At 46.4% G+C, this 25,142-nt stretch overlaps 1 long non-coding RNA gene across 1 annotated transcript in view; it reads right to left on the bottom strand.

Moving 5' to 3' along the window:
- LOC135058205 (uncharacterized) overlaps window positions 1-24,515 on the bottom strand; it is a 153,010-nt gene extending 128,495 nt beyond the window's left edge. The window contains exon 1 of the long non-coding RNA XR_010244674.1: window positions 24,471-24,515. This is a non-coding gene — a long non-coding RNA (uncharacterized LOC135058205). The remainder of the gene's footprint in view (window positions 1-24,470) is intronic.
- Between the last annotated feature and the right edge of the window lie 627 nt (window positions 24,516-25,142).

The raw sequence follows: 25,142 nt of genomic DNA, 5'->3' as shown, positions 1-25,142 counted from the left end.
TTTGTCTATGTAAGAAAGGTGAATGTGTTTATTTTATGGGAAGTCGAGAAGCCAAAGTAGAGAGTGCAACAATTAGGCAGTGTTTGAAAACTTTGGTAATTAATAATTAAGGCAACCTGTGGAGTGCTGGATCAACTGGAGTGGACATAAAGCTGAGCCTGGCAAACTGCCCAGGACTGCATTCAGTAATCAATGTGAGATACACCAAAAGCTTGCATTGGAAATTTTGTGAACTCTATAGCTAAATAATTACAAATGTGCCAGATGTTACAGATGCATCCTACATAATTGAACAGTAGGATTGGGGAAAGGTGCTTTGATTGGGGCTATCAAACATTACAGAATAATTTTGCTTGAGGAAATTATAAGAGTAGTTTTATCCTATTGAAAAGTACAAGGAGAAATAGAATTAGTAGTTGCAGCAATTTGTTTTATCTCGACAGATCTTTGAAAGTTGGAATTGATCCATGTAACGAACTCAAAGAGAAATCTTGGAACCGGCTATACTGAAACAAAAGGCACATGTACTGCTGTAAAAACTGAGGTTCTAAAGCAGAATGGATATTTAACCATCTGGGTGGAAATAGAGATATACGCTAAATGCAGAAAGAACAAGGACATTGTAGCAATGCAAAAGGTTATAGTCAATCTACCAGCCAATATACAGTATGGGATGTAGTCAGAATATCGACATTCAAAATGTGGGAACTGTAATGATGACAGATCCAGAATGTCGGCATTCAGAATGTACAGAGTCGGTCAGAACGTTGATATGTCTATAATGTCAACATTTACAATGTTGAGGCTCACAAATGTTGACATGTTCGGTCAGACTGTTCACATGTTTAACAGGACGACATTCACAATGGTGACAATGACAAAATGTCAACGTGGTAAAAATGTTAACATGTATGAATGTCGAAACATAAAACTAGGATTAAGGTTAAGATGCAAATAGGGATAGGCTGCCATTAGGGTTAGGGTCACACTCAAGACATTCTTTTGTTTCAAAATATACAGTAGATTTCAATAGCTGCATCTCTTTCTTGTCTCCAGAAATATCTTGTGGCTTCTAACCTATAAATGTGTGAGATTGCAGTAGACATGTATCAATTTTGTGTAAAAAGATATTTTTCTAAGCTTTCATCCTCTTCCTACCTCCACTTTCCTTTTCCTTACAATAGTACACTGGCAACATTTTCTAGGCACCTAAGCCAAGTGTTAGGTACCTTAAACAACATATTGTGCACATACTATATATATCCTACTCCAATCCTGAGTCAGGGTAACAAAACATATAAAGATTGCCTATTATAGGCTCTCAGGACTACCTAAAGTCCTTTGAGCCATTAGTTTTTGTGAATAGGTAGCACTCCGGTATCTGTATGCGATCCCAGCGGATGGGATGCCAGCGGGCACAATACCGATGTCGGCATCCCAATGTTGAAGACCCCGACAGGGGAAAGGCATGTATTTAAGCTTTCCCCTAACCCTCCCTTACTGCAGCCTAACCCTACCCTTTCCCCTTAGTCCCTAAACCTAATCCCCATTCCACAGCCTAACCCTCCCTCCTTAGTGTTTAAATCTAGCTCCACCCCAGTGGTGCTTAGCCCTAACCACCCCTCCCCACAGCCTAACCCTAACCTCCCCCTGCAGCATAACCCTAACCCCCCTGCACACCCTCGGGTGGCACCTAAACCTAACCATCTGATAAATTCAGATTATTTCTAATACATATTTAAAATGCCAGCGTTAATATATGCTGCAGATGCACAGCTCATCTTATTACCAGATACGATAAAAGTGCGCTGTACATCGCAAACACTACATCCCTTAAGAGAAAACAAGCACTCGCACACATTGTCTGAGTTCCAATGCTCAGTGATGTATATATTTGATATTAAAAGGGTATGCATACAATTTAAACCAGCATACGATACAATTTCCCTCAATACACACTCCGCTCCAGCTCTCCCCCCCCTCTCTCTCTCTCTCTCTCAGCACATAACAGCAACAGAAAAAAACAGCAAAACAGAGCTTCTTGTGTGACTGCAATTACCTATATCCTGTATATTTTGGGGGAGTACATGACTTCTGTTATTGGTCCAGGGGAGGGAACTTTCTCATTCATGATGTGTCATTGGTCAGTTCATATGCAAGCAACGTCCAGCCTTGAAGATGCAGGATGTCTTTTGTTCTCATTTGAATTGTGGCTTCATATTCATACATTCCAAAATAACTAATTGTTGCAATGAGCTACAACTTAACCACAGCTATCAAACCAACACACTCATTCCCTTGATCATTTTGACACCAAGCATGACATGTTTATCTTGTTCCGTTCCATTAATACATATACATGATGTTATACTCCATTATATAATTTAAAACATTATAATGTCTGGTGCTTGACATATTTAATTTATGTGTTGTATGAAATATGTGTTGAATATATCTTTGTGGCTTGTCTGTGTGAATGCGTATGCTACCATATATCGCTGTCCACGCTGCGTTTATTCGCACGCACAGCAACTCATCTGATTGGAGTTTGTATGTTTTCTGTATGTAATATTTTTGACTTCGACACATCCCTCCCAGCCAAACTCTAACCCTCCCAGCTATACTTACCTTTAGGATTCTGTCTGTTGGGATTCCGGTGTTGCGATCCTGACCTGTTCTGGATTCCAGTGTCGGGATTTCGGCATCAATATTTCGGCTGCCGGGATTCCAACAGCCGGTATTTTGAAAATATACCATCACTTCCACTCAATGTGCAGGTGGTCTGTGATGCAAACTATGAAATTGCAGCTGTTGTAATGGGCTTGCCTGAGTCTTGCCATGATGCCTGTATACTATGTCAGTCAGTCCTATGATATAAGCTTCAGTCTGGAGAGATGCCCAAGTGCTGGCTACTAGGTAGGTTGTCCTTTGTGTCACCTTTAAGAATGGCTTCATGTCTAAGACTTGTAAGGTACATGGACTATGTTACCTTTTTTCTTCTTTCATTCCTGGTGATTCATATGGGTGTCAAACCTGGTTTATGACACTTCTTTTGAATCCTGCTCAGCATAAGTACAAAGGCGTTTACATTTCCACTCGGAACTTGATAGAATTCACCTTTAGGATATTAAAGAGATGGCACAAGTGTCTGGATAAATCCGTCGGTGTTCTCCTATATTCTCCCCAGAAGGTTTGAGATAATGTAGATGAACGCTGCATGCTACAGATTATTGCCTTACAGCAGGATAATCCTGCTCTGGACATTATAGAAACATACTGCAAATCAGTCAAAGTTCCCTTTAATATCTGAAAGTGTGATGACTACAGGTGGGGGAGGAGGTTGGAGAAAGGATCAGCAGATAATACTTTACACGCAAGTCAACTCTCCAGAGTCTTAAAATATCATGTTATTTTGAGATGTAATTGAAACAATGTTTTGTAAACTATTTTCACATTATAGAGGTTATACAACTCTACCCATGTGAGGTGTTGCCCTCACTTCTGCCTCCCTTGTACGTGGCACTGTTAGGGGCCTAATTATCACCATCCGCATCATTGGATGTGGACGACAGGTGATAAAATCGCTTAAACTCGCACTGCGATAGTTGATTGATTACTACAATACAAGATTGCAGATGCGCGCTACTTCTGGAACAACCTGTAATTTGTGGACACCCGGAATCTTCAAAAGTTAATCAATGTCAATGTCCAAATTGAAATCAACTCTTCTTTAGATTATAATCTCCCCATGTCCATTGTCCTCAAACAAAACAAAGGATGGAGATAATAGTGAAGTACAGTTTAACTATATTGCCAGATATTGGGCAACTTCAGTGAAATACCAAGGTGAGGTCCACCACAGTTACCAAACCCAAAACAACTTCAATAAAGTGATAAAATCCACCATAGATACCGGGTAGAGTATGCGTATCGGATTTTGTGGGGTGTCATCAGATGCCCACCCGTCCGCGTTTAAGGATAGTCAGCTCTTCTTTAGACTATTATTCTCCCCTTATCCATTTTCCTGGATGATCCATGCCCCACCAGCGTTCCTGGATATTTAAATGTTGCCACCTCTATATCATTTAAAGCCAGCCTATAATCACAACCACCAACATCATAATTGATCACAGGGCTGTATCAATTATTTCATGCAGGGACAGAGCTTGCAGTCAAGCTTTGTCCCTGCGATTCCTCTCCACAGCAACATCGATGTACTGCTGCGAATGCGCTGCCCCCGCCGACATCGCCGCGACCCCCCCATCACGACTACCCCCGCTTGCCTCTGACTCCCCCCCCCCCCCCCAGCATGTCAATATACTTACCAATCCAAGGAGCTGGTCCACGCTGCTCCTGCTGGGCTGCCGGGTGACGGATTCTGTGTGCTGCGGTGACCCCAGGTGCTGTAAAGTGCACTGCCACTTTGCAGCGTCACTTTACTGCACCGGGTTCACATTACAGCATATGGGGGACCCGGCCCTCTGCAGAGCTCACCGGAGCAGCGGACACCAGCTCCCTGGATAGGTGAGTATGATTTTTTTGTTTTTGTTTTTGTTTTTTACACTGTGATCAGACACACATAGCTGATCACTGGAGCCAGGTTCCGCACAGCTTTATCTGCCAGGGGCAGAGAAAGCTAGGTAAAAGGGTGCTTATAGCAGTGCTGCCCTGTGAACTCACCAGTCTGAGCTGGCGAGATTATCACAGGGCACACTGCGGTATTTTTTCACGTTTTATTTTAGTACATTTGCCCACATCACATATCCCATTATAAGTATAGGGAATGCGATGTGGGTTACAAAAAAAGTGAATTAAAGGGTTTGGAGCAGTTTTTTTTATGAAAACTGCTCTAAATGCCCTTTAATACATTCAGGTGATACTAAAATAATGTGAAAAGAGTGTGAAAACAGAAAACACCCTTTTTCACATTATTTTAGTCAAAACAATGTTAATAAATAGGCCTCTAAGTCATTTAAAAGGCCCCCAAAAAGCTGAAACCTATGCACAATGTAGATTCCTACTTTGTGATAGTGTAAGTGACCCTTACATCGTATCCATATACAGTACAAAGTCGCTCACAGTGTACAAGGCATAGTAGATTAGTACCTTTGTCACAAAGGAATTGAGGTAAAGTTGTAGATTAAGCATAATTATAAATGGTGCCCACCATGGTGCTAGTCACTGTTATGGGAACTCTAACATTTGCATGTTTGCACAGATTAGCGACAGAGTAGCACACAATCCTCTGTGCACCAGACCTATTATCTCCTGAATTTTAGACGACAGCCACTTATAGGCCCTACACACTGGCCGACGGCCGATACGGTCGACCCGGCAGTGGGATGGGGGGTGGGGGAGAGACGGGGGAGTGAAGTTTCCCACCCGGCTCCATAGCCCTGCATGCTAATATGGACGAGATTGGCTTGCATGTATAAACTAGTGATGTGCACCGGACATTTTTCGGGTTTTGTGTTTTGGTTTTGGATTCGGTTGCGCGGCCGTGTATTGGATTTGGACGCGTTTTGGCAAAACCTCCTTGAAAAATTTTTGTCGGATTCGGGTGTGTTTTGGATGCGGGTGTTTTTTACAAAAAATCCTCAAAAACAGCTTAAATCATAGAATTTGGGGGTCATTTTGATCCCATATTATTATTAACCTCAATAACCATAACTTCCACTCATTTTCAGTCTATTCTGAACACCTCACACCTCACAATATTATTTTTAGTCCTAAAATTTGCACCGAGGTCGCTGGATGGCTAAGCTAAGCGACACAAGTGGCCGACACAAACACATGGCCCATCTAGGAGTGGCACTGCAGTGTCAGGCAGGATGGCACTTCAAAAAAATTGTCCCCAAACAGCACATGATGCAAAGAAAAAAAGAGGCGCACCAAGGTCGCTGTGTAACTAAGCTAAGCGACACAAGTGGCCGACACAAACACCTGGCCCATCTAGGAGTGGCACTGCAGTGTCAGGCAGGATGGCACTTCAAAAAAATTGTACGCAAACAGCACATGATGCAAAGAAAAATGAAAGAAAAAAGAGGTGCAAGATGGAATTGTCCTTGGGCCCTCCCACCCACCCTTATGTTGTATAAACAGGACATGCACACTTTAACGAACCCATCATTTCAGCGACAGGGTACCTGTGCTACGGTGAGGACGCTATCTGGTGAGGAGAGAACTCCAGGATTGAAGCAAACGGGGCCCCGTTTGTCTGAATGTTACCATCTTATTCCTGGACTATCTCCAATCCGGGTATGCTCCTTACAGTTTTTTAAGAAGTTGTTTTAATAAAGTGTTTTTATGAGTGAAAAAGATTTGGTTCACTTACACATTTTCTCCTGAGGATTAATGTCTGGGAGATGATTGTGGATTGAAAAAGGAGGAAAAAGAAGGATAAAGACCCACTTACCATGCACCTTTACAAGCTTTAGTCTGTGAGTGTTCTGTTAACAGGGGTGATCCCCTGGTTTCCTTACTTGGTGTTGGATCCACGTGACTGAGTATTCTATAGGCCTGATTACAAGTTTTCTACCTGTGAGTCTTCACTAAAGGGGGCATCCCCTGACCCTACATGGTGGTGGTTTTCCATTAATTTGTATAAGAAGTTTACCTTTCCACTTATGATTGTGAGTGATTTGATATAGGGGTATGAGACCCCGTGACATATCATTATTGGAGTACTAAATTCATTATTAGACAAAAGTGCAATCCTACCCAACAGTATTACACAAGGATCTTTTTGTGTTTTCTATTTTTTTCATGCTCTACGTTACTCTAAGAAAAAAAGTGGAACATCTCCAGAGTCGCATTAACCAGGGGAGTACATTCATTTCTCTCATTTGTCTTTGTCTTTTTTTATTTATTTTTGTTTGGGCGCACATATTGGCCAGAGATATCTTGTGTTTGTGGCTATTGTCTGGGATCCAGAGTGTGATCCCCCATCTCGGGGCTTATTAGAGCTGCCCAATTGTGCGCACAGGGACTATATCTTCTTTCTTTCTGATTCAGGGTCTGCCACACGACTGTGACTGAAATGACTGGTTGGTTTGGGCACCCACCAAAAAAGAAGCAATCAATCTCTCCTTGCACAAACTGGCTCTACAGAGGCAAGATGTCCACCTCATCATCGTCCGATTCCTCACCCCTTTCACTGTGTACATCCCCCTCCTCACAGATTATTAATTCGTCCCCACTGGAATCCACCATCTCAGGTCCCTGTGTACTTTCTGGAGGCAATTGCTGGTGAATGTCTCCACGGAGGAATTGATTATAATTCATTTTGATGAACATCATCTTCTCCACATTTTCTGGAAGTAACCTCGTACGCTGATTGCTGACAAGGTGAGCGGCTGCACTAAACACTCTTTCGGAGTACACACTGGAGGGGGGGCAACTTAGGTAGAATAAAGCCAGTTTGTGCAAGGGCCTCAAAATTGCCTCTTTTTCCTGCCAGTATATGTACGGACAGTCTGATGTGCCTACTTGGATGCGGTCACTCATATAATCCTCCACCATTCTTTCAATGGTGACAGAATCATATGCAGTGAAAGTAGACGACATGTCAGTAATCGTTGGCAGGTCCTTCAGTCCGGACCAGATGTCAGCACTCGCTCCAGACTGCCCTGCATCACCGCCAGCGGGTGGGCTCGGAATTCTTAGCCTTTTCCTCGCACCTCCAGTTGCGGGAGAATGTGAAGGAGGAGCTGTTGACGGGTCACATTCCGCTTGACTTGACAATTTTCTCACCAGCAGGTCTTTGAACCTCTGCAGACTTGTGTCTGCCGCAAAGAGAGATCCTTTGCCTATATCGTGGGCAGATGTATAGGCTTGAATGGCCTTTTGCTGCTCCTCCATCCTCTGAAGCATATAGAGGGTTGAATTCCACCTCGTTACCACCTCTTGCTTCAGATGATGGCAGGGCAGGTTCAGGAGTGTTTGCTGGTGCTCCAGTCTTCGGCACGCGGTGGCTGAATGCCGAAAGTGGCCCGCAATTCTTCAGGCCACCGACAGCATCTCTTGCACGCCCCTGTCGTTTTTTAAATAATTCTGCACCACCAAATTCAATGTATGTGCAAAACATGGGACGTGCTGGAATTTGCCCAGATGTAATGCACGCACAATATTGCTGGCGTTGTCCGATGTCACAAATCCCCAGGAGAGTCCAATTGGGGTAAGCCATTCTGCGATGATGTTCCTCAGTTTCCGTAAGAGGTTGTCAACTGTGTGCCTCTCATGGAAAGCGGTGATACAAAGCGTAGCCTACCTAGGAACGAGTTGGCATTTGCGAGATGCTGCTACTGGTGCCGCCGCTGCTGTTCTTGCTGCGGGAGGCAATACATCTACCCAGTGGGCTGTCACAGTCATATAGTCCTGAGTCTGCCCTGCTCCACTTGTCCACATGTTCGTGGTTAAGTGGACATTGGGTACAACTGCATTTTTTAGGACACTGGTGACTCTTTTTCTGAGGTCTGTGTACATTTTCGGTATCGCCTGCCTAGAGAAATGGAACCTAGATGGTATTTGGTACCGGGGACACAGTACCTCAATCAAGTCTCTAGTTGCCTGTGAATTAACGGTGGATACCGGAACCACGTTTCTCACCACCCAGGCTGACAAGATATGAGTTATCCGCTTTGCAGCAGGATGACTGCTGTGATATTTCATCTTCCTCGCAAAGGACTGTTGGACAGTCAATTGCTTACTGGAAGTAGTACAAGTGGTCTTCCGACTTCCCCTCGGGGATGCCGATCGACTCCCAGCAGCAACAACAGCAGCGCCAGCAGCAGTAGGCGTTACACTCAAGGATGCATCGGAGGAATCCCAGGCAGGAGAGGACTCGTCAGACTTGCCAGTGACATGGCCTGCAGGACTATTGGCTTTCCTGTGTAAGGTGGAAATTGACACTGAGGGAGTTGGTGGTGTGGTTTGCAGGAGCTTGGTTACAAGAGGAAGGGATTAAGTGGTCAGTGGACTGCTTCCGCTGTAATCATCCAAAGTTTTTGAACTTGTCACTGACTTCTGATGAATGCGGACCAGGTGACGTATAAGGGAGGATGTTCCTAGGTGGTTAACGTCCTTACGTAGATAAAGAAAAAGAAATGAAAAACTGCGCTATTCTTATACACAGCCCCCTTCTAGCTGGTTGCTGCTCATGACACTATGTGGGAATACTACCGGATCCCACTTATGGCGTGATACATGAAGTAGATAAGTGTCTTAGCGCACACCTAGCGTGAATGTATGAATTCTACCTTGTGTTTACAAAGAATATCCACAGTGAGACAGAATTATAAAATATCAATTTATTTATATTTGGTAAAAATTAAAATAAATAAATAAAGATATATAATAGGATTCTAAAAGCCTTATAGGTCAAAAAAGGTAAATGTTACTATATGTAGCTTATACTACTAATAAACTCTTTAACCCCTAGTACCGGTACACATGACTGACAAAAAACATTCAGACAAACATGTATTTGGGTTACCCGTGGGCACACTATTTTTAGCGTTTTACCCCACTGGTATATATTTTATTACCAGTCTCTATCCAAAAAAGAGACAAGGATTTGCTGTTGTCCTTAATTGATGGTCAGAATGAGCAATTTTGGTAAAGGCTATTAGTAAATAGTCTCTGTGTGCCACTGAGACTATTTACTAATAGCCTTTACCAAAATTGCTCATTCTGACCATCAATTAAGGACAACAGCAAATCCTTGTCTCTTTTTTGGATAGAGACTGGTAATAAGGCAAGGTTTTGCAGGTGGACCCTTTGTGGGGTCCTGAGGACTGAGTTTGAGAAGAACCTGTGCTCTATCGCCATTTGTAGTTACGCATTAGACCCAATTGCATGCTGAGTACTGGTGGATAAAGACCATCCGTGACGTACTGTTATACTTCCACCTTCTGGTACACTCATTACTTATAAAAGTGATTTACGATCCTGCATTGCAGCAACAATATTGCACTATGAGAGGCGTATTTTATGTTTACTTGTATCCCTGTGCTGTGAGCTGATTCTATCTGAGCTTTGGAGGATTAAATACTAGAGATGTGCACTTGAAATTTTTCGGGTTTTGTGTTTTGGTTTTGGGTTCGGTTCCGCGGCTGTGTTTTGGGTTCGACCACGTTTTGGCAAAACCTCACCGAATTTTTTTTGTCGGATTCGGGTGTGTTTTGGATTCGGGTGTTTTTTTTCAAAAAACCCTAAAAAACAGCTTAAATCATAGAATTTGGGGGTCATTTTGATCCCAAAGTATTATTAACCTCAATAACCATTATTTCCACTCATTTTCAGTCTATTCTGAATACCTCACACCTCACAATATTATTTTTAGTCCTAAAATTTGCACCGAGGTCGCTGGATGACTAAGCTAAGCGACCCTAGTGGCCGACACAAACACCGGGCCCATCTAGGAGTGGCACTGCAGTGTCACGCAGGATAGCCCTTCCAAAAAACACTCCCCAAACAGCACATGACGCAAAGAAAAAAAGAGGCCCAATGAGGTAGCTGTGTGAGTAAGATAAGCGACCCTAGTGGCCGACACAAACACCGGGCCCATCTAGGAGTGGCACTGCAGTGTCACGCAGGATGGCCCTTCCAAAAAACACTCCCCAAACAGCACATGACGCAAAGAAAAAAAGAGGCGCAATGAGGTAGCTGTGTGAGTAAGATAAGCGACCCTAGTGGCCGACACAAACACCGGGCCCATCTAGGAGTGGCACTGCAGTGTCACGCAGGATGGCCCTTCCAAAAAACACTCCCCAAACAGCACATGACGCAAAGAAAAAAAGAGGCGCAATGAGGTAGCTGTGTGAGTAAGATAAGCGACCCTAGTGGCCGACACAAACACCGGGCCCATCTAGGAGTGGCACTGCAGTGTCACGCAGGATGGCCCTTCCAAAAAACACTCCCCAAACAGCACATGACGCAAAGAAAAAAAGAGGCGCAATGAGGTAGCTGTGTGAGTAAGATAAGCGACCCTAGTGGCCGACACAAACACCGGGCCCATCTAGGAGTGGCACTGCAGTGTCACGCAGGATGGCCCTTCCAAAAAACACTCCCCAAACAGCACATGACGCAAAGAAAAAAAGAGGCGCAATGAGGTAGCTGTGTGAGTAAGATAAGCGACCCTAGTGGCCGACACAAACACCGGGCCCATCTAGGAGTGGCACTGCAGTGTCACGCAGGATGGCCCTTCCAAAAAACACTCCCCAAACAGCACATGACGCAAAGAAAAAAAGAGGCGCAATGAGGTAGCTGTGTGAGTAAGATAAGCGACCCTAGTGGCCGACACAAACACCGGGCCCATCTAGGAGTGGCACTGCAGTGTCACGCAGGATGGCCCTTCCAAAAAACACTCCCCAAACAGCACATGACGCAAAGAAAAAAAGAGGCGCAATGAGGTAGCTGTGTGAGTAAGATAAGCGACCCTAGTGGCCGACACAAACACCGGGCCCATCTAGGAGTGGCACTGCAGTGTCACGCAGGATGGCCCTTCCAAAAAACACTCCCCAAACAGCACATGACGCAAAGAAAAATTAAAGAAAAAAGAGGTGCAAGATGGAATTGTCCTTGGGCCCTCCCACCCACCCTTATGTTGTATAAACAGGACATGCACACTTTAACCAACCCATCATTTCAGTGACAGGGTCTGCCACACGACTGACTGAAATGACGGGTTGGTTTGGACCCCCACCAAAAAAGAAGCAATTAATCTCTCCTTGCACAAACTGGCTCTACAGAGGCAAGATGTCCACCTCATCATCATCCTCCGATATATCGCCGTGTACATCCCCCTCCTCACAGATTATCAATTCGTCCCCACTGGAATCCACCATCTCAGCTCCCTGTGTACTTTGTGGAGGCAATTGCTGCTGGTCAATGTCTCCACGGAGGAATTGATTATAATTCATTTTAATGAACATCATCTTCTCCACATTTTCTGGAAGTAACCTCGTACGCCGATTGCTGACAAGGTGAGCGGCGGCACTAAACAGTCTTTCGGAGTACACACTTGTGGGAGGGCAACTTAGGTAGAATAAAGCCAGTTTGTGCAAGGGCCTCAAAATTGCCTCTTTTTCCTGCCAGTATAAGTACGGACTGTGTGACGTGCCTACTTGGATGCGGTCACTCATATAATCCTCCACCATTCTTTCAATGGGGAGAGAATCATATGCAGTGACAGTAGACGATATGTCCGTAATCGTTGACAGGTCCTTCAGTCCGGACCAGATGTCAGCATCAGCAGTCGCTCCAGACTGCCCTGCATCACCGCCAGCGGTGGGCTCGGAATTCTGAGCCTTTTCCTCGCACCCCCAGTTGCGGGAGAATGTGAAGGAGGAGATGTTGACAGGTCGCGTTCCGCTTGACTTGACAATTTTCTCACCAGCAGGTCTTTGAACCCCAGCAGACTTGTGTCTGCCGGAAAGAGAGATCCAAGGTAGGTTTTAAATCTAGGATCGAGCACGGTGGCCAAAATGTAGTGCTCTGATTTCAACAGATTGACCACCCGTGAATCCTTGTTAAGCGAATTAAGGGCTCCATCCACAAGTCCCACATGCCTAGCGGAATCGCTCCGTGTTAGCTCCTCCTTCAATGTCTCCAGCTTCTTCTGCAAAAGCCTGATGAGGGGAATGACCTGACTCAGGCTGGCAGTGTCTGAACTGACTTCACGTGTGGCAAGTTCAAAGGGCAGCAGAACCTTGCACAACGTTGAAATCATTCTCCACTGCGCTTGAGACAGGTGCATTCCACCTCCTATATCGTGCTGAATTGTATAGGCTTGAATGGCCTTTTGCTGCTCCTCCAACCTCTGAAGCATATATAGGGTTGAATTCCACCTCGTTACCACTTCTTGCTTCAGATGATGGCAGGGCAGGTTCAGGCGTTTTTGGTGTTGCTCCAGTCTTCTGTACGTGGTGCCTGTACGCCGAAAGTGTCCCGCAATTCTTCTGGCCACCGACAGCATCTCTTGCACGCCCCTGTCGTTTTTTAAAAAATTCTGCACCACCAAATTCAAGGTATGTGCAAAACATGGGACGTGCTGGAATTTGCCCAGATTTAATGCGCACACAATATTGCTGGCGTTGTCCGATGCCACAAATCCACAGGAGAGTCCAATTGGGGTAAGCCATTCCGCGATGATCTTCCTCAGTTGCCGTAAGAGGTTTTCAGCTGTGTGCGTATTCTGGAAACCGGTGATACAAAGCGTAGCCTGCCTAGGAAAGAGTTGGCGTTTGCGAGATGCTGCTACTGGTGCCGCCGCTGCTGTTCTTGCGGCGGGAGTCCATACATCTACCCAGTGGGCTGTCACAGTCATATAGTCCTGACCCTGCCCTGCTCCACTTGTCCACTTGTCCACATATCCGTGGTTAAGTGGACATTGGGTACAGCTGCATTTTTTAGGACACTGGTGACTCTTTTTCTGAGGTCTGTGTACATTTTCGGTATCGCCTGCCTAGAGAAATGGAACCTAGATGGTATTTGGTACCGGGGACACAGTACCTCCAACAAGTCTCTAGTTGGCTCTGCAGTAATGATGGATACCGGAACCACGCTTCTCACCACCCAGGATGCCAAGGCCTCAGTTATCCGCTTTGCAGCAGGATGACTGCTGTGATATTTCATCTTCCTCGCAAAGGACTGTTGGACAGTCAATTGCTTGGTGGAAGTAGTAAAAGTGGGCTTACGAGTACGACTTCCCCTCTGGGATGACCATCGACTCCCAGCAGCAACAACAGCAGCGCCAGCAGCAGTAGGCGTTACATGCAAGGATGCATCGGAGGAATCCCAGGCAGGAGAGGACTCGTCAGAATTGCCAGTGACATAGCCTGCAGGACTATTGGCATTCCTGGGGAAGGAGGAAATTGACACTGAGGGAGTTGGTGGGGTGGTTTGCGTGAGCTTGGTTACAAGAGGAAGGGATTTACTGGTCAGTGGACTGCTTCCGCTGTCGCCCAAAGTTTTTGAACTTGTCACTGACTTATTATGAATGCGCTGCAGGTGACGTATAAGGGAGGATGTTCCGAGGTGGTTAACGTCCTTACCCCTACTTATTACAGCTTGACAAAGGCAACACACGGCTTGACAAATGTTGTCCGCATTTCTGGTGAAATACTTCCACACCGAAGAGCTGATTTTTTTGGTATTTTCACCAGGCATGTCAACGGCCATATTCCTCCCACGGACAACAGGTGTCTCCCCGGGTGCCTGACTTAAACAAACCACCTCACCATCAGAATCCTCCTTGTCAATTTCCTCCCCAGCGCCAGCAACACCCATATCCTCCTCATCCTGGTGTACTTCAACACTGACATCTTCAATCTGACTATCAGGAACTGGACTGCGGGTGCTCCTTCCAGCACTTGCAGGGGGCGTGCAAATGGTGGAAGGCGCATGCTCTTCACGTCCAGTGTTGGGAAGGTCAGGCATCGCAACCGACACAATTGGACTCTCCTTGTGGATTTGGGATTTCGAAGAATGCACAGTTCTTTGCGGTGCTTTTGCCAGCTTGAGTCTTTTCATTTTTCTAGCAAGAGGCTGAGTGCTTCCATCCTCATGTGAAGCTGAACCACTAGCCATGAACATAGGCCAGGGCCTCAGCCGTTCCTTGCCACTCCGTGTGGTAAATGGCATATTGGCAAGTTTACGCTTCTCCTCCGACAATTTTATTTTAGATTTTGGAGTCCTTTTTTTACTGATATTTGGTGTTTTGGATTTTACATGCTCTGTACTATGACATTGGGCATCGGCCTTGGCAGACGACGTTGCTGGCATTTCATCGTCTCGGCCATGACTAGTGGCAGCAGCTTCAGCACGAGGTGGAAGTGGATCTTGATCTTTCCCTAATTTTGGAACCTCAACATTTTTGTTCTCCATATTTTAATAGGCACAACTAAAAGGCACCTCAGGTAAACAATGGAGATGGATGGATACTAGTATACTTATGGATGGACGAGCGACTGCCGACACAGAGGTAGCTACAGCCGTGGACTACCGTACTGTGTCTGCTGCTAATATAGACTGGATGATAATGAGATGAAATCAATATATATATAATATCACTAGTACTGCAGCCGGACAGGTATATAATATATATTTATTATGTAATGACTGATGACGGACCTGCTGGACACTGTCAGCTCAGCAGCACCGCAGACTGCTACAGTAAGCTACTATAGTAGTATGTATAAAGAAGAAAGAAAGAAAAAAAACCACGGGTAGGTGGTATACAATTATGGATGGACCAGCGACTGCCGACACAGAGGTAGCTACAGCCGTGGACTACCGTACTGTGTCTGCTGCTAATATAGACTGGATGATAATGAGATGAAATCAATATATATATAATATCAGACTAGTACTGCAGCCGGACAGGTAGATATATTTATTATGTAATGACTGATGACGGACCTGCTGGACACTGTCAGCTCAGCAGCACCGCAGACTGCTACAGTAAGCTACTATAGTAGTATGTATAAAGAAGAAAGAAAAAAAAAAACCACGGGTAGGTGGTATACAATTATGGATGGACCAGCGACTGCCGACACAGAGGTAGCTACAGCCGTGGACTACCGTACTGTGTCTGCTGCTAATATAGACTGGATGATAATGAGATGAAATCAATATATATATATATAATATCACTAGTACTGCAGCCGGACAGGTATATAATATATATTTATTATGTAATGACTGATGACGGACCTGCTGGACACTGTCAGCTCAGCAGCACCGCAGACTGCTACAGTAAGCTACTATAGTAGTATGTATAAAGAAGAAAGAAAAAAAAAACCACGGGTAGGTGGTATACAATTATGGATGGACCAGCGACTGCCGACACAGAGGTAGCTACAGCCGTGGACTACCGTACTGTGTCTGCTGCTAATATAGACTGGATGATAATGAGATGAAATCAATATATATATATATATATATATATATATAATATCACTAGTACTGCAGCCGGACAGGTATATAATATATATTTATTATGTAATGACTGATGACGGACCTGCTGGACACTGTCAGCTCAGCAGCACCGCAGACTGCTACAGTAAGCTACTATAGTAGTATGTATAAAGAAGATGAAAGAAAAAAAAAAAACGGGTAGGTGGTATACAATATTATATATATATTATATACAATTATATATATATATTATATATATTAAACTGCTGGTGATTATTAAACTGGTGGTCAGGTCACTGGTCACACTATCAGCAACTTGCAAGTAGTACTCCTAAGCAGACAATCCCAATATATATTATACTGGTGGTCAGTGTGGTCACAATGGCAGTGTGGCACTCTGGCAGCAAGTCCTGCTCTCAGACTCTAACTGCTCCCCACTGTCAGTGTCTCCCCCACAAGTCAGATATACATTATACAGTCACACTATCTATCTATCACTTCAGCAAGTAGTAGTACTCCTCCTAAAGTACTCCTCCTAATGCTCCCCAAAATTACTACTGTGTCTCTCTCTACTCTAGTCTCACTCTCTTCTCTATAAACGGAGAGGACGCCAGCCACGTCCTCTCCCTATGAATCTCAATGCACGTGTGAAAATGGCGGCGACGCGCGGCTCCTTATATAGAATCCGAGTCTCGCGATAGAATCCGAGCCTCGCGAGAATCCGACAGCTGGATGATGACGTTCGGGCACGCTCGGGTTAACCGAGCAAGGCGGGAAGATCCGAGTCGCTCGGCCCCGTGTAAAAAAAACTGAAGTTCGGGCGGGTTCGGATTCCGAGGAACCGAACCCGCTCATCTCTATTAAATACCCCCCGTGACGTGTCGTCACCTTTCAAGTGTTCCGACCCCCTGGCTGTGAAAAATAGACGGAAGACAACAGCTTTTGATGTGCTTGCCATATTTATTCATCTGGTATGCTTAATACCTATATATAAATGTTGTCGTGACAGAGATCAAAGTCCAAAATTACTGCACCATTAGGCGCTTGTTCTTCACTTTTCTTTTATCTCCTATATAATAGCCCTATTCTGTGACCTTGTGATTCATTTGCTAACGCTGGGCGGAGTCACAGCAGTGGGCGGAGTTATTCAAATGAGTCACAGAGATCTGGCCAAATCTACAGGAGACTAGGAGCAGAAGCAGATAGCATGGGCATTGGGCATGTCACAGGCAGGGGTGCATACCTCCCAGCTTTCTGCAGGAGCTTTCTCCAGGCAGAAGGAGGGAAACACACTCGGCGAAAAGGGGGCGTGGCTTCACGGGAGGGTCCCCGTTTTCGTCAGTGAGGGGGCATGCCCAGCGCTCTGTGAGCTGCTGGCATGCTCCCAGGGGCAGATTATGAGTCCGGGGGGCCCAGGGCACTTGAGACAGGGGAGCCCTATCTCATTGCTGTGCCTGCTGTGGGTTGGGGACGTGGCCTAATCGCGGACCGCGCGGCCACGCCCCCTTATGCAAATTCCGATTTTTATTTTTATTTTTTTAATGGGATTTTGGCCCCTCAGCTAGGGCTAAATCCAGAGGAGGTGGTCGCTCCCCCCTACACACCCGCACAGGGAGAAGAAAGCAGGGAGACTGCTGCCTCCCTGCAACACCACAGACCTGCCAATATGCAGCAACGTGTGCTGACTGTAGCACAATGCTGCCGCTGTTGCTGGCAGGACGGGGGGGGGGCTTCTGAGCTGGGACAGAGCTACTCCAGCCGGGGGGCCCCCTAAAACTGTGGGGCCAACGGTACGTATCCCCTGCCCCCCCCCACCTTAATCCGGCTCTGCTGCTGGAACCCCCCCATTAATCCGTACCCCCTGATGCCCCCTCTCCCTCTGTCTCCACTATTCACCGCTGCTCTGCTAAGCAGAACAGCGAGTACAGGAGCTTTCCAACTGCCCCCCCACCGCCGGACACTGCGACCTGCGGGTGGGACAGCGGGACAGACCCCAAAAAATGGGACTGTCCCGCGAAAATCGGGACATTTGGAAGGTATGGGGGTGTGTGAGGGGTATGTCATACAGACAGACGGGCACCGGCTCACTGTGCTTGACCCCCCACATCGGCATACTCAGCAGGGTCTCTCTGGTGCGGAGGAGCATCACTTTCTGGCACACTCCACGCTTCTTAGCTGCAGTTTAGTGGGGCACCTGCCGCTGTGCAGGTTCCATATTGCCTCTGTTATCTCCAGCCCCGGCAACCCCACCGCTAGCTGCAGCGCTGCCACCCACAGTGGAGTGCGCCCAGCTCATTCACACACTTTAGCTGGCGGGTAGCGCTGCAGAAATCCGAGCTGCTTGCAGGCTCTGACCCACTCCTCCCTCCAGCCGCAGCGTCTCCTGGGAGCTAACCAGTCACTCCCAGTCTCCCCTTACCACAGTGCCCGGAAGCCGTGAGGTCCACGCCACGTGCATGCTATGACCCCCTCCTCCCTCCAGCCGCAGCATCTCCTGGGGGCTAACCAGTCATTTCCAGTCTCACCTTACCACAGTGCCCGGCAGCTGCGCGAGGTCTGCGGTGTGTGACTGAGGAGGGGGGGAGGGATGCGGACGGGCAGAAGAAGCAGAACTCCAGCCTGAGAGAGTCAGCCATGCCAAGTCTCCAGCAGCAGCAGATCCCAACAGGTTGGAGTGGAACAGCAGCAGCCAGCAGCAGTGACTCCGGTAAGACACATCTGTCTGTCACCACTGTTTTGTCCCTAATACCAATCTCTCCCGTGCCCCGTGTTCTGTCATGTCCCTGTCACCCCTGGCCTTGCCCTGCCACCCTTATCCTGGCCCTGTCACCCTTATCCTGGCCCTTTCACCCTTATCCTGGCCCTGTCACCCTTATGCTGGCCCTGTTACCCCTATCCTGGCCCTGTCACCCCTGTGCTTGCCCTGTCAACCCTATACTGGCCCCGTCACCCCTGTCCTGGTCCTGCCGCCCCTACCCTGGCCCTGTCACCCCTATCCTGTCCCTATCATTTCTGTCCTGGCCCCGTCACCCCTGTCCTGGCCCCGTCACCCCTGTCCTGGCCCCGTCACCCCTGTCCTGGCACCGTCACCCCTGTCCTGGCACCGTCACCCCTGTACTGACCCTGTCACCCCTGTCCTGGCCCTGTTACTGCATACCCTCCAACTACCTTTTATGGCATGTACAGTACCCGCAGCGCCTCCAGACCTCTCCCCAATGCACCACACCTCCGCACATTCCCCTCCACCACATGCGGCACTCCACCCCTCCCCCACATGCTGTGCCTCCAGACCCCCTACACCACCCGTGGCTCCCACTCCTCCACCCCTTCACCACCCACAGCACCTCCAGGCCCCTTCCACCATTCACCCCCCTTATATGTCTCCCCCCACACCTGCCCCCCTCCACCCGCAGCATCTGCAGACACCCTCCTCCATCAGCGGTCCCCCCCTCCCCCACCAATGGCACCCCCGCACCTGCCCCTCCACCACCTGCAGCACCTCCGGACCTCCTTTCCCATCCGCCGCAACACCCGTACCTGCCCCTACCCTACCCATGGTGCCTGCGGTCCCCTACCCCACCACCGGCACTCCCATCCCTTCCCATCCCACAGCACCTCCGGAACCCTTCATCCATCCACAACATCCCCACACCTGCCCCTCTCCCACCCGTAGCATCCCTGCCCCTCCCCCACCTGCAGTGCCTCCGGACCCCTCCCCCATCTGCATCCCCCACTCCTCTGCCCCTCCCCCACGCGCAGCACCTCCCGAACCTTCCCCATCCGGGCCCCACCCCCACTTCTGCCTCCCCTCCACCCGCAGCATCTACAGACACCATCCGCAGTCCCCCCCGCACCCGCTACATTCTGTACATCGTGCCCTGCAGGTGCTGTTCACGCCATCGCAAGGGGCTGCGCCTCCTTCACCATCGCACGCCCTTTCATTGTGCAATATTTAACCACTAACAAAGGAATGCAGGTAATACTCCATATAATACAAATATTAAACCCCAGAAAGGCATGCAAGGGTTAAGGGGGCGTAGCCCCTCACGACGGTGTGAAGAGCGCCCGTAGGGCGCGATGAAGCACCTAGTATATATATATATATATATATATATATATATATATATATATATATATACACAGGTTGAGTATCCCTTATCCAAAATGCTTGGGACCAGAAGTATTTTGGATATTGGATTATTCCGTATTTTGGAATAATTGCATACCATAATGAGATATCATGGTGATGGGATTTAAGTATAAGCACAGAATGCATTTATGATTCATTTACACCTTATACACACAGCCTGAAGGTAATTTTAGCCAATATTTTTAATAACTTTGTGTACTAAACAAAGTTTGTGTACACTGAGCCATCAGAAAACAAAGGTTTCACTATCTCACTCAAAAAATTCCGTATTTCGGAATATTCCGTATTTCGGAATATTTGGATATCGGATACTCAACCTGTATAGCACAAATTGATGGGCGGCACTCAAAGGATTTGAAAAGAAAACATACAGCTCACCAAGCTTGTTAGATCTAACAAGCTTGGTGAGCTGTATGTTTTCTTTTCAAATCCTTGGAGTTCCGCCTATCAATTTGTGCTATTTGCTGGGCTTTGTAGTGCCACGGGAGGGCACCCGGGTATTTATCTCTTGCTGTTGGAGTGCCGGTCACACGTGTTTTTATATATATATATATATATATATATATATACACATATATATATATATATATATATATATATATATATATACTAGGTGTTTCATTGCGCCCTACGGGCTATCTACACACCGTCGCAAGGAGCTACGCCCCGTTAACCCATGCACGCCTTTCTGGCGTTCAATATTTGTATTATATGGAGTATTTCCTGAATTCTTAGTTTTGTTAGTGGTTAAACATTGTATGGGCCATGGGACCTCGAAAAAATTAAATAAGACACAATAGTGTAATAACATCACAACATTTTCAATGGAGTATTTTCTAAGGAAAACTCGTACCCGTCGGGATGTCTACCAGGTTAATGATAGACAAATGCATATGTAGAAACAAGGATAACCGTAAATTTTCCCAGGGGGTATCTTCCTCCCGTCACTTCTGACAATGTTCTCTCTGGAGGAAACATTGTCAGAAGTGACGGGAGGAAGATACCCTCTGGAGAAATTTACGGTTATCCTCATTTCTACATACAGGTATGCATTTGGTCTATCATTAACACACAGTGGCCACAGGTAGCAGCGCCACTACTACACACAATACCCACAGGTAGCATAGGCGCTTTTACACACAGTGGCCACAGGTAGCTGAGTCACTTATACACACCATGGCCACAGGTAGCAGTGCCACCTATACACACAATGGCCACAGGTAGCAACGCCACTTATACACACAATGCCCACTGATAGCAGCACCGCCTATACACACAATGGCCACTGGTAGCAGCGTCGCTTATACACACAATGCCCACAGGTAGCAGTGGCGCTTATACACACAATGGCCACAGGTAGCAGAGCCACTTATACACACAGTGCCCACAGGCAGTGTCGGACTGGGGTTAGAAGGGCCCACCGGGGGAATGCAGTGGTAGAGGCCCATGTTTAGAGGCTTAGCTAACCATTGGCGAGTGCATAATATACAGTATAGTAAAAACTGCTACTGCATGCGTGATAATGTACCAGATTGATAACAGCAATGCACTGTAGGAATTACACCATAGTCCTGTGCAGTATAATGTAACATATGTATAATATATAGTTCAAGTGCACAATCTGGAACCTGATCCCTAAAGAAGGGGTGGGCCCACATGCAGTGGGGCCCACCGGTGGTTTCCCCTGTTCCCCTGTGGGCCAGTCCGGCCCTGCCCACAGGTAACAGAGTCGCTTCTACACACAATGGCCACAGGTAGTAGCTGTGTTTATACACACAGTGGCCACAGTTAGCAGCGCCACGTATACACAATGCCCACAGGCAGCAGCGCCACTTATACACAATGCCTACAGGTAGCAGTTTCGCTTATACACATAATGGCCACAGTATTAGTGTTTCTTATTAACCCAATGTCCATTAGTAGTACCTATACTCACAGAAGTTCAGTGTGTGTGGTGGGACTTGGAAAGGGGGTGGGTGCAGTGAGGTGGAGGTGCCTCTCTGTGGCACTGATCACCCCTGATTTAGGGAATCACTAGTAGCATCTGTGGATGGTGTCCAACGTGCTACGTATGGTGGAGGGGTGGGTGCAGAGGAGGGCTGTGGATGAGGGAGGGGGTCCAGAGGTGCTGCAGGTGGGGGAGTGGCGGGTGCGTGGGGGGGTGCAGATGGGGTGCAGAGGTGCTGCGGGTAGGGGAGGGGTGAGTGGGGAGAGGACAAGGATGGGGGAGGGGGTCTAGATGTGCTGCAGGTGGGGGAGGGGCAAGCGCGGGGGGTGCGGATGGGGTAGGGGTGCCGCAGGTGTGGGAGGGGCGAGTGCTGAGGGGGTGGGGGTGCCGCAGGTGAGGTAGGGGTGGGTGCGGGGGTGCTGCGGGTTGGGGAGGGGCGGGTGCGGGGGGCCAAGGCTGGGGGAGGGGGCAGGTGCAGGGGTGCCGCGGGGGAGAAATGCGGGTGCTTGGGGCAGGACGAAAATAGATGCAGCAACATGTGGTCAGGCAGGGAGCGCGACCTCTGCATCTTAGGTGCTTTCATCATCTATATTTAAAGTGCTCAGCACTCACCAGAAAGTTAATGGATCATGCCTTGCATCCAGCCACCCAGATCTGTGACTCTATGACTCTGACTCCGCCCAGCATTGTGACTCCGCCCAGCATTAGGAAATGAGTCACAGAGTCACAGATCTGGGCAAATATATAGGAGATATCTATCTATCTCTCTCTCTCTCTCTCTATATATATATATATATATATATATATATAAAAAATTATTATGTATTTATTTATTTTGTATATTTTGTCTATTTTTTTAAAGTTCTTGACTTACAGTAATTGTAAGTGGTTAGAAGACTTAAATATATTTTTCCAGGGCTTGACCTAAATATTTTCTTCTACCTTTCTAGCACATTTAACCAGGTGCTAGAGATACAATATAATATATAAATTTCCTTTTTCCATCTTCTTTTTTAAATTAGAATTTAAAAATATCCTCTTAAGGTGGGTACACACTAGTAGATATATCTGCAGATCAACTGATCTGCAGATATATCTATGGACGGATCGGGCAGTGTGCTGTGCATACACACTGCCCGATCCGTCGGGGACTGACGTCATGAACTGGGCGGGCGTGTACACACGCCCGCCCAGTTCAGCTGTCAATCACCGCCGGCCGCCGCAGCATGTGTACGGGCAGTAACACAGCGACGCGCCAATATATCGGTAGATATATTGGCCGTCGGCTGTGCTGCGCGGCCGACGCGATACGTCTGTGAACGACGGAGTTCACAGACATATCGGCCGTACACACTGGCCGACAGTCCCGCGATATATCGGCTGTTCAAGACATAGCCCCTAGCAAACTCCCAAATACTTACGTCCTTCAAACAGTCCGAGCTATTATGTCATCAATTAGTAGTAATAGCAATTAACCACATCAGTTATACATACATTACTTAGGAATCAGTCATATCAGACATCATAAAAGTGATTGTATAAATCACATGGCGTGTGCAGTAGTACTATTTCTTTTAACAAAATCATATGTATGATAAAGATAGATAGATAGATAGATAGATAGATAGATAGATAGATAGATAGATAGATAGATAGATAGATAGATAGATAGATAGATAGTATTCAGAATTTGTTTTCCAATGAAATCCTAACAGGTCTTCCTCTTAACTTTCGATATGTAAAAAAGAAATGCCCTTTTCACAGCTGATAAAATATTACTACAAATTAATCCACCGAGAATATAATATGTCCCTATTTATTACTTTCAAGTGTGGAGCTAGTGCTGCAATTAATACATCCAGTGCTGCTACCCCCTCGTTGAGACCCTGCATTACTGTCCTTGAACAAGAAATATATTCAAGTTTATAATTTCAAGGCAAATTTTATTTTTATTTATTAATATATTCTCCAATGGAAGTGAGGCAAAGCGCTGAGAAGGTCAAAATTCCCAGAGCCTCTCTTTGGTAATCTCATTACTAATAGAATGTATTTGATTTTTAAAAAGCTATACATTAAAGTGCCTGGAGAGGCCAAGATAATATTATTTGTAGGGAATTGGAAGGTATATTTATTGTGAGAGTTTCACGCTCTTAGGAGATTTCAGAAGCCTATTCCTTTTTATTACTTTTAATTTGTTTATTGAGATTGTTTCAATTTAGTTTCCAAATAGCACTTTTAAAGCGATTAAGTGTTATAACATTGAGCTTGTGAAAGACCTACACAGCTGATTGTAGTTCACAATTTAAAAATCAATTTTTTAGAAAATATAAAGAGTATTTAACAATTAGCTGGTACAATATCTCTCAGGGCAGCTAATGCTGGACATAAATAGGCTGACCTTGGTTATTAACAACAATGAATGTGTACATGAGGGTGTTATACTGTTATACTGACCTCTTCTTAGGTGTACCAGTGACTGCACACACAGCTACATTAATATGCCAGGAGGCCTTTGCCAAGATACCAACCCACATTAATACTTTCTCTGTCCACCCATGATACACACTAACATACCTCCCAACATGACCCTCTCCTGGAGGGACACAATGCTCTGCTTCTGGACTTTTTCTTAATTTGTGATTGCTGACACCTGTTTTGAACAGGTGAATGGATAAGAAAGGTGTTACAGCACAGGTGATGACAATCATACATTAAGAGGGAAGTCCAGGAACAGAGCATTCTGTCCCTCCTGGAGAGGGTCATGTTGGGAGGTATGCACTAACCTTTGCACGCAGGGCACACTGACGTCACACACCTGATACACACTGATCACCAGATCACACTGATATTATACACCTGATACACACTGATCACTATACACAGATCACACTGATATCACACACCTGATACACACTGATCTCTATATACAGATAGAAAAATAGAAACATAGAATTTGACGGCAGATAAGAACCACTTGGCCCATCTAGTCTGCCCTTTTTTTTATCCTTTAGGCAATCTCAACCCTTTTTGAACCTTAATTCTTTGTAAGGATATTCATATGCCTATACCAAGCATGTTTAAATTGCTCTACAGTCTTAGCCTCTACCACCTCTGATGGGAGACTAT

Source organism: Pseudophryne corroboree, chromosome 3 (assembly GCF_028390025.1).
Source record: "Pseudophryne corroboree isolate aPseCor3 chromosome 3, aPseCor3.hap2, whole genome shotgun sequence".
Taxonomy (NCBI): domain Eukaryota; kingdom Metazoa; phylum Chordata; class Amphibia; order Anura; family Myobatrachidae; genus Pseudophryne; species Pseudophryne corroboree.
This window is presented reverse-complemented; position numbering and strand designations above follow the sequence as displayed.